Genomic DNA, 10,960 nt, shown 5'->3' on the forward strand with positions numbered 1-10,960 from the left:
TACTTAAATATGTATCAGATTGCTCACATGCACAGAAATATGCAGATACACACACATCCTGTTGCAACATTTTTTTTTTTTTCACTACAGTAAACAAGTCAGTGCAACATATGCACAGCAGATATATTGTAAGGAGTGAAATTATCTCCTCATGGCTGTAAGGAGTGAAATTATCTGCTCATGGAATTAAAATACAGTACGAACAGATGGCATGCAACAAAACAATAAAGCTAAGGGATCTTCAAAGAAGACCAAACAACCCCACCATGCTACTTTGAATTCCCCGCCTCTCACTCTCACACCCACACCTTTCTCCCTAAAAGCTTTTGCTTACAGTTTTTCTCGATTGCTTAAACACATTTCTTGAAACTATGCCTCGTATTCTCAAAACAGTAAACACAAATCCATAACGTCTCACCCAATTTCCCAAACATCCTATTTTCAGGTCAAAATGAAGCTCTACACTCAAAACCATTCACTCTTGCTGAAAAATCAAAATTTGCCTTCAGACGTCACACACAAGGCCTCAAAAACACTCACACTACAACATAGTCTTACACACTGGTGCAATAAATTAAAAACAATATTTCCAAAACTGGCAAGTTATGTTGCTTGTGGTTCTTCCCCTCAAAAACATTTTCACATGATGAACAAAAAAGACGCAACCAATGTACACTGGCAAATTTTTATTCATGTACTATACAGTACAACACATACACAAAAATGATTCCACCTCAGCATCCTGTCTTTGGTCTGGGTCAGGCCAGAGAATCTCATCCACGTCACAGGCTATATTGGCCCTAGCCAGGCAGCGGGGGTAAAATCCTCTTGCATGCCTGATCCACCCCTGGCATGCATCTACTGTTATGTCTAGGCAGGCTTCTTCCATGGCCTGGAGGAGGTGAACACGGACATAAGGCTCTCTGTCATACACTTTCCACCGCCATGCCGAAAAAAACTCCTCTATCGGGTTTAGAAAGGGAGAGTATGCAGGCAGAAAGATGTTAGAAAACCTTGGGTTATTGGTAAACCAGTCACGAACCAGAACAGCATGATGGAAGCTGACATTATCCCAAACAACAACGTAGTGAGGCTGCTCTGGCTGTGCTGGTTCCCTGTAGTCCAGCTGGAACATATGCTCTCTTAGACCATCAAGGAAAGCAAGGAGGAGCATAGTATTATAGGGTCCTAGAATGGCATGGCGGTGGAGTACCCCTCGTTGGCTGATGGCTGCGCACATAGTGACATTCCCTCCACGCTGACCAGGGACATTTACAATAGCCCGATGACCAATTCTGTTCCTCCCTCTTCTCCTCCTTTTGGTCAGGTTAAAACCTGCCTCATCCACAAAGATAATTTCATGGGGAACAGGCTGTCCTTCAATCTCAAACATTCTCTGCAAAACACAAAACACAGTAGAGTAAATCACTACCCTGAACCACAGTTCAAGAAGGCACAAATGGCAGCATAAACTGCTATGCTGTGATGGAACACAATACTTCATACAAAATCAAAACTCATTCCTGAACATATTCCACTCGTTGGTTTTTCACTCTGTCAGAGTTTCGTTCGAAAGGGACACGGTACACCTGTTTCATCCGGAATTGGTTCTTTCGGAGGATGCGATCAATTGTGGAGAGGCTGATGGCATTTATCCCTCGAAAATGATGATCATCCTCAATCACTCTCCTTTGAATCTCTCGCAGGCGGATTACATTATTGGCAATTACCATGTTCACAAGCTCCCTCTCTTGCTCCTCTGACAAAAGCCTTAGCCTGCCTCCACCAGGTGGTCGTCTCTGTGTCCTGCAAAAATAGAAGCACTTATTACTGTAACTGTCCCACATCCTTTTTACAGGAAAAAAATGGAAACATACTGAAACTCTGTATGCAAGGCAATTTGATGCATTTCTTTAGTACAGTAGCATAGTACAACAGTGTATGTGTTGTCACAGCATGAGTTCAGCACTCAAAAGTTACTGTACAGAGCAGTCTTACTGCAAGAACATCTACCTGTTTTCCTCCCTGAAGGTTCTGATGATGGAGGCAACAGTGAAGCGACTCAAATTTGGCTGTACTCGTTGCCCAGCCTCCCTCATAGTCATACCATGGACAGGTCAGGAAGAAAAACTGTGCTTATGGGGTCAAGAAGACATGGCGCTGTGTTAAGCGGCAGCCTGTTGTGGCAGCATCAGTCATCAGTCAGTCATCAGTCTTTTAGTCAAGGTTTATTACGTTAAATTCTTCTCAAGATGTTTCATCGGTGGTTTGGATACTTTTTACTGCTCTTTATTGTATGCGGGACGCTGTTAAACAATGGAAGTGATGCCGGGAGGACCGATGGCATTGTTTACACGCGTGATCAGTTGATTGCGCTGAGGCAACTAGCGTTGGAGGTCGGGGAAAAGCATAACATACCTGAGGAGGTAAGGAGGAGATGGCGAGGTTGTAGAGCGGGAGTGAAGCGGCGGATGAAAAGAAGAAGATTTAAACCCTGTATACCTGCAGTTATCACGGGAAATGTTAGATCCTTGGCGAATAAAATGGACGAATTGGAGGCGCTTGTCAGGACACGGAGGGATTATAGAGAGTGCAGTATCATGTGCCTCACAGAAACGTGGCTTCATGAACAGATACCGGACTCAAATGTAACTATTCCTGGCTTCCATACGGTTCGAGCTGATAGAGATTTAATTGCGAGTGGTAGGAGGAAAGGAGGGGGGCTCGGCTTACTTGTGAATTCGCGATGGTGCAATCCGGGACACATTACCATCAAAGAGCGTGTTTGTAATCGGAATGTTGAGATTATGGCTGTCGGATTGCGCCCATACTATCTGCCGAGGGAATTTACAAGTGTGGTCGCCATTATTGTTTACATTCCTCCATCAGGAAACGCGGAATCTGCGTCTGACGTCATTCTCTCTGTGACAGCGAATATACAAAGAAAATATCCTGGTGCTTTTGTTTTGATCACAGGTGATTTCAATCATGTATCTCTTTCCTCCACACTCCCAACTTTTTACCAGTTTGTTAACTGTAAAACAAGAGAAAATAAGACTCTTGATTTGCTGTATGCAAATATTAAAGATGCCTATACGTCTACTGCCCTCCCTCCATTAGGAAGGTCAGATCATAATTTAGTACTGCTCACACCATCATACAGGCCTGTTGTTCAGCAGCAACCAGTTATAGTGAGAACTGTGAGGACATGGTCTCATGAAGCGTTGGAGTCACTGCGTTGTGCATTAGAAACCACCGACTGGAATGTCCTGTATGAACCACATGGTGATGATATTGATGCACTAATTGACTGTGTCTCTGAGTATATCAATTTCTGTGTGGACTGTTCCATCCCTAAGAAGGAGGTCCGCTGTTACCCTAATAATAAACCTTGGGTGAGCAGTGATCTGAAGGCTCTACTTAATGAAAAGAAGAGAGCTTTTAGGTCAAAAGATAGAGTTCAATTAAAGCAAGTACAAGGAGAACTAAAACGAAGAATTAAGGAGAGCAAGAATAATTACAGAAGAAAACTGGAGGAGAGTCTAGATAACAACAAGCCTAGGGATATGTGGAGTGGGATACGGAAGATTACTGGTCTTCAGAGAAAAGCTGGAGGTGTTGTGGAGGGTAATGTACAACAAGCAAATGAGTTTAACCTGTTTTTTAACAGGTTTGATACGGGTTCTTCAAACTCTAGTAGCCATTTTTCCAATGCTACCTTTACTACCTCTACTTCTGCATCTACTACCTCTTCTACTCCTGCTGGCCCCCCTTCTCCCTCTCCTAGTGCTTCACTGACCTTTTCCAGATCACTCTCATATTCTTCGTTGTCCTCTACAAACTCTGGCGTCCCTTTCAGTCCAATTATGCCATCTCCACGTCAGACTGGATTATATATCTCAGCCGACATGGTCAGAAAAGAATTGGGAAGGTTAAATCAGAGTAAGTCGGCTGGACCAGATGATATTAGTCCACGAGTGTTGAAGACATGTGCTAGCCAGTTGTGTGGAGTACTTCAGCATCTCTTTAATTTGAGTTTAAATCTTCAGAGAGTACCATTGCTATGGAAAACATCGTGTCTGGTTCCAGTGCCTAAGAATAGACATCCTAAGGCACTGAATGACTACAGACCCATCGCATTAACCTCTCACTTAATGAAGGTTATGGAGAGATTGGTTTTGGCATACCTCAGACCGCTAGTGTATCCATCACTTGACCCTCTGCAGTTTGCTTATCAGCCCCAGGTGGGTGTGGAAGATGCAATTATCTATCTACTGCAGAAGGCATATTGTTCACTGGATAGACCTAACACCATAGTTCGCATCCTGTTTTTTGATTTTTCCAGCGCGTTCAATACTATTCAGCCAAGATTGTTGAAGGCAAAACTGGACGAGATGCAAGTGGACGCTTCATTAATCACTTGGATCCATGATTATCTAACGGGCAGGCCTCAGTTTGTGAGACTACAAGGATGTGTGTCTGAACGTTTGATAAGTAATATCGGTGCCCCCCAGGGAACTGTGCTATCTCCTTTCTTGTTTACAATTTACACTGCAGACTTTAAGTACAGTTCTGAGTTATGTCATCTGCAAAAATACTCTGATGACACAGCCATAGTAAGCTGTGTGGAGAACAAGGATGAGGATGAGTACAGGGAGTTGGTTGATGGCTTTGTGAGGTGGTGTGGGGTAAATAGCTTGAAGTTAAATGTGGCGAAAACAAAAGAAATGGTCATAGATTTCAGCAGGAATAAGACCCCACCATCTCCAGTTTGCATCGGGGGGACCTATGTGGAACATGTGAAATCATATAAGTACTTGGGAGTTGAGTTGGACAACAAGTTGGCATGGTCTACAAACACTGAAGCCGTTTATAAGAAGGGCCTAAGCCGGCTATATTTTTTGAGGAAGCTAAAGTCTTTCAATGTGTGCAACAGGATACTTAAGATGTTTTATCAGACTGCTGTGGCGAGTACTATCTTCTTTGCTGTGGGGTGTTGGGGTATGGGACTTAAGACAAAGGATGCCAACAGATTAAACAAACTCATCAAAAAGGCTGAATCTGTTGTCGGTTCTGAGCTTAGTACTTTGGAGGAAGTGGCTAAGGATAGAGTGCTGACAAAGCTGTTAGCGATAATCAGCAATGAAACTCATCCTCTCCATAAGACTCTGGACAATCTTAAGAGTAGCTTCAGCAACAGGCTTATTCATCCTTGTTGCTTGAAGGAACGTTATAGGAAATCATTTCTACCTAGCGCTATTAGACTGTATAATTTGTCTGTCTAGAGAAGTTGTGTTTATTGATGTATTGAGCTGCCATGACGATTTAATTTCCCTTTGGGATTAATAAAGTTTATCAATCAATCAATCAATCAATCATAGTCATACCATGGACAAGAACATGGTCAACTAAACACGTCCTCCTCCTCCTCCTCGACCTCCTCCTCCTCTCCCTCTCCCTCCTCCTTCACCATGTCCTCTACCTCTTCTTCCTTCTTCACCACATCCTCTACCTCTTCTTCCTTCTTCACCACGTCCTCTACCTCTTCCTCCTCCTCCTCCTCCTCCTCCTTCACTCTGGTGTCCTTGACCACCACCTCCTCCTCCTCTCCCTCCTCCTTCACCATGTCCTCTACCTCTTCTTCCTTCTTCACCACGTCCTCTACCTCTTCTTCCTCCTCCTCCTCCTTCACTCTGGTGTCCTTGACCTCCTCCTCCTCCTCCTCCTCCTCCTTCACTCTGGTGTCCTTGACCACCACCACCACCTCCTCCTCCTCTCCCTCCTCCTCCTCTTCCTCCACGTCCTCCTCCTTCTTCACCACGTTCTCTACCTCTACCTCTACTTCTTCCTCCTCTTCCTCCACTCTGGTGTCCCTGACCTCTTCCCTTACGTCTCTTTGGATCCATTGTTTCAAACCTGAATAAGTTGACTTTGGCCCTTTTATCTATCCATCAAAGGTTTTGATTGGTGTGTGATAAATTTTGACTCCTAGTGTTTCCACTTGGTTAATTGTGTGCTAATTGAGCTCAAGCTGTGCTGTGTTAAGTTAACATTATTGAATGCTAGTGCTTTCTAAATGACCACATGGTGTAAGCACTGAGAAATGTAGGGATTTGTGTGTAGAGTTTTGCAGTAACAGTTCACCAAATATAACTCATGTGTCAAAGCAGGGAACAGTGTTTATAGTTTAGGGAAATGGGTGTGTTTTTTGAAAAATGGCGTTAGGGTTTTGCAATTTTAGTTCAAAAGACTGGTTATAGTGTTTTAGCAAATGAGAAAAACTGTAAAGTCACATGTGGAAGATGCACATGATATTCATATTATATCTTGTGAATGTATTGTTTTTTCCCCTTCATGTTTGGAATCATTCTAATGGTCTCTGTGCGATTGGTAAAATGGTCTCAATTTCATAGCAGTCACATATACTGTAAGAAAGATTGAAAACTTCCATAGAATTGGGTTTGCTGCTATTGGGTGTGTTTTCCCTTTAGGGGCAGATGGGAACCTCCAACCAGGTGCGAACCTGGGGTTGCGAGAACTCCTGAAAGACCAAAAGGTCTTTGTATTTTTACAACTGATTGGAATATTTGTTTGTTCTGGTCTGGTATATAAGGCAAGTGATGAAACACAACTTGGGGATTTTTGTAGCCAAAACCCCCACACTGTATGTATGCGAGGGTCTCTGGAGCTAAACCTCCAGGTCTCTCTCATGCTGCAGTGTGTCTCTCTGGTAGTCATTGAGGTTATGTATTTATCTAAATTGAAACTGAATTGGGTTCTCATTGTTTAATTGTGTAATTGGCATGATAGATTTTACCTGACAAATAAAATGTTATATTTGGCTATTCTGATATGTCCTGAAATCAATATGACTAGTAAATTGTGAGGAGACTTTTGTTATAGACATTAGGTCCTCCAACGAATAAATAATTGAAAATATGGAATGTCTAGAATAATCAAGTAGTTAATTCATAATCGATATTTGTGATAACCTTTTGATTGGAAATACAGTCTAAATTTAATGATCACTTAAAATTGGAGTCAGATTAGAACGGAGCAAGACTAAAATTGAAACGCAAATCTTGAAGCGCTGTAAAAGACCGAACATGTAGTAAACCTTCATCCAGATCGCTGGAACTTCATTTTCGGGCCAGTGAATCGGTCCTTTCAATATTTACATGGGACTGAACAAAAATATTCTTACAAAAAACAGTAAACTGAAAAATAAAATTTCAGAAAAAATATATTACAGTTAAAAAAAAAAGAAAAGAAAAAAAATTCTCACCCGTGGTCTTTTTATAGTGCTTACATCCTGATTGAAGTGTTCACAATTAACCATTGAGGTGTTTGGCCAGGTGGCACATGTAATTGGCCAATTAGCTCATGCAGTGTCATTTTGAATAGCAGTGTTTTGAAATGGCAAGCATGCGACTTTATGTCAGATTGTTGTGTCTTATGCAGAGAACTGTTTTCAGTGCATTTAAAAAGTGTCATTTTGAATTGCACAATGTGTGTAAAGCAGAAAATGTGTTTAGACTTTTGAAGACTTGAGAAGAAGTTTTGCTGTCTGTGTGTCAGTTTAAATAATTGTGTTGTGCATGTCATTTTAGTGTGTTAGCAATTGGAAAAAACTGTAATAGGGTAATAATAATAGTAATTATAATAATAATAATGATAATGATAATAATATTAATACATATACGAAAAAAAGACGATCAGTTAATAGAAGGAATGCAGCCCTTTTTTACTGTGTGACGATAAATGATTTCCAAATGAAACTACGTTAATAATTTACTCTTCAATGAAACAGTATATATTTGTCTATTAATTAGACTAAATAAAATACAATATATGTTAAATTCAACATTTAAACTGCATTCCAGTTAAACTCCAGTCATAGAACCTTTCAGTATCATTTACATTCAGAGCGTTAAGTAAAGAGATAGAAATGAAGGGGAAAATAACGAATACAAACAAATAATATACAAATATTACGGAAAAAAGAGGATCAGTTAATGGACAAGACTGTGGGATGCATAAAATGTTTCTTGGACGCTATTTTATTTGAAGTACGTTATGTAGGCCTAATATTTAATCGTGAATGCTGTCTACATCACGCACAGACAGCATTCGCAAATTGCCTATTATTAATATAATTATTTAATATCATATTAATTTCTATAACAATTAATATAATAATTTCTTAATTCAAAATAAAATATTAATAAACTCTCCTGGAGCAGTCCAATGAGGCATCTACGTGTATATATATATATATATGGTTACCTCGACAAAATGATTTCATGCCAACGACATAATATGACCTTCCCACGAGTTAATATAAAGTTCCTACGCATTAATATCTCGTTGCCACGACAAACGTAAGTGAACCGAAGGTTGTTCATGCGGTTCTGTCATGCCTAGGACTTGTTTAAATTGTTTGGTCTGTCTCACTGTGGATTGCCCTTTTAATAAACTATGTTTGGATCCTCACCTTTGAGCCAGTGTAGCTTGTGACAGTGCATTTAGCTAGGGTTTGACTTAGTTACATTGTTTCTTTACAAAAACTTATGGGTGCTTGAGCACCCGCCCCTTTTGCTCAGATGCCCAAAGTGCCCTTCTGTCAGAGGGCACCTGCAAGTCCTAAAAACTCCTCAATTTAGTTGAATCAAATTTAATATGTTTGTTTTATTTCTATACTCTGCAGTAAAGCGTGTTAACTACAATCTTACAATACAATACAAATTGTACAATACAATACAATACAAAGTGAAAAAAATATTACTGATTCTGTTGTTTGAGTCCTGAAACGCAATTTAAACTTCAAATAATGAATAATTTGTCTTATTAATGACATTGTTAATTGTTACATAAGTAACTGCATGCCTACAATGAGGTGATGGACCCTAGGGGCTCTTTAATGCCTTGTTTCAGATACCCTTTTTATACTTTGAACACCTGCCCCTTTAAAGGTCTCTGCACGGCCCTGGGCAGAAGCCCCTCCCATGGCGCGAATTCGCATCTGTTGTGAAGAAAATGTCACGCGCGAATGACGCGAGTAAACTCAAATGTTCAAGCGTTCAACTACGCGCGAATAGCGCGTTTTTTCTGCGCAAGTCGCGTCCGGTGTGAACGCACCTTAACACACGCTGCCAAATCAATAAAGCACGCAGAATGTGTGTAGGCATGAGAATGCTCATGCCTGATTGCTCAGCTCACAACTCGCTGCTGCTTCCTCCGAGATTACTGGGAGGAGATAGACATGAGTTGGGGAGGCTGTGGCGCCTTCTGCGAGCGAACCGGGGCAGACAGCTTTCGTAGTGAAAGCAGTCCGTCTCCCTAGCAACACACAAACGCTAAGCTGTCAGATCAAAGCGCAACGGGAAGAGCGAACATGCAGGCTCAGTGCCGGCGTAAGATCGTTTAGACCCTGTTGCTTAGCTCCCTGACTCCACGGTCTCTTTCTCCGAGCCTTGCTGAGATAAAAGAAACGGGAGAACGGGGTTAGCGAGTGAAAAGAGCGAGACTCATACTGTCAGCGACAGCATTCCGTCTCAGTGAGCGTGCACTCACTGCCCTTTCTACATCGTGCAGAACCCTGCACAATGCAACAACGTCGCTAGTAAATTTGCTCTTTTAGAACTTAGCTCTTTAGAAATAAGCTCTTTTATACTCACCGGATGCCGGCAGGGAATCAGCTGGGACCGCTGCTGCTGCGACGCTGAAGACGGCGGAGAAGCGGCTAATCAGCCAAGCAGAGGGTCTCTCGTTCAGCTTGATCCGCTGCGAAGGCGTGTCAACGGCGAGCAGCATCGAGTCTCGTAGATCAGCAAGAAAAACCGTCGCTGAAGGAGAGGAAATCTGAGATCCTATGGCGAAACGCGCGCTTATATAGGCAGTTACTCCGCCCCATTTGCCGGAATCTGGCACGAAGCGTCGCCATACGCTCGTGCAGCTCTGTTGCCGAGCCATTGGTTCGTTTTTTACTCACTGCACGAACCAATGGCCGTGCAGTTACACTGCGTAATTGAAAATGCTTCAGTCTCGGAGAAAAAGGAGCTTTTCCCCATTGCGTCTTTCGACGCAGTACAAGTGAAGTATCGTAAGGGAACTACTTGACCAACTTCAATACAACTTCAACTTCATGTCTGAATTGTCCGTTTGAATCGGTTCTGGTCAAAGATCAGTTGAACCAGATCACACAAGCCGAATTAAACGAGTCAACAATTCATTGAACATGAAGAAACTACTTGACCAACTTCAATACAACTTCAACTTAATATCCAAATTGTTCGTTTGAATCGGTTCTGTTCAAAGAATCAGTTGAACCGGATTACACAAGCCGATTTAAAAGATTCAGATTGGGCTAAATCGGTTGCCGTGATTCTGGAGTCAATGATTCATTAAACCGTGAAGAAACTACTTGACCAACTTCATGCCCGAATCGTTAATTTGAATTGGTTTTGGTCAAAAATCAGTTGAACCGGATCACACAAACCAATTTTAAAAGATTCAAATCAGGCTAAATTGGTCACTGCACAGTTCTGGAGTCAAGGTTTAATGAATAACTGTGAAGAAACGAATGGAAAATGGAGCACCGTGCCATAAGGCAAAAGTGATAACTAAGTGGCTCGGGGACCAAAACGTTTAAATTTTTCGTCCATGGCCTGGAAACTCCCCAGATCCTATTCCCATTAAGAACTTGTGGTCAATCCTCAAGAGGCGGGTGGACAAACAAAAACCCACTAATTCTGACAAACTCCAAGAAGTGATTATGAAAGAATGGGTTGCTATCCGTCAGGATTAGGCCAAGAAGTTGATTGAGAGCATGCCAAGTCGAATTGCAGAGGTCATGAAAAAGAAGGGCCAACACTGCAGATACTGACTCTTTGCATAAATGTCATGTAATTGTCGATAAAAGGTATGAAGTGCTTGTAATTATATTTCAGTACATCACAGA

The sequence above is a fragment of the Garra rufa genome, chromosome 8 (genome assembly GCF_049309525.1).
Source record: "Garra rufa chromosome 8, GarRuf1.0, whole genome shotgun sequence".
Lineage (NCBI taxonomy): Eukaryota > Metazoa > Chordata > Actinopteri > Cypriniformes > Cyprinidae > Garra > Garra rufa.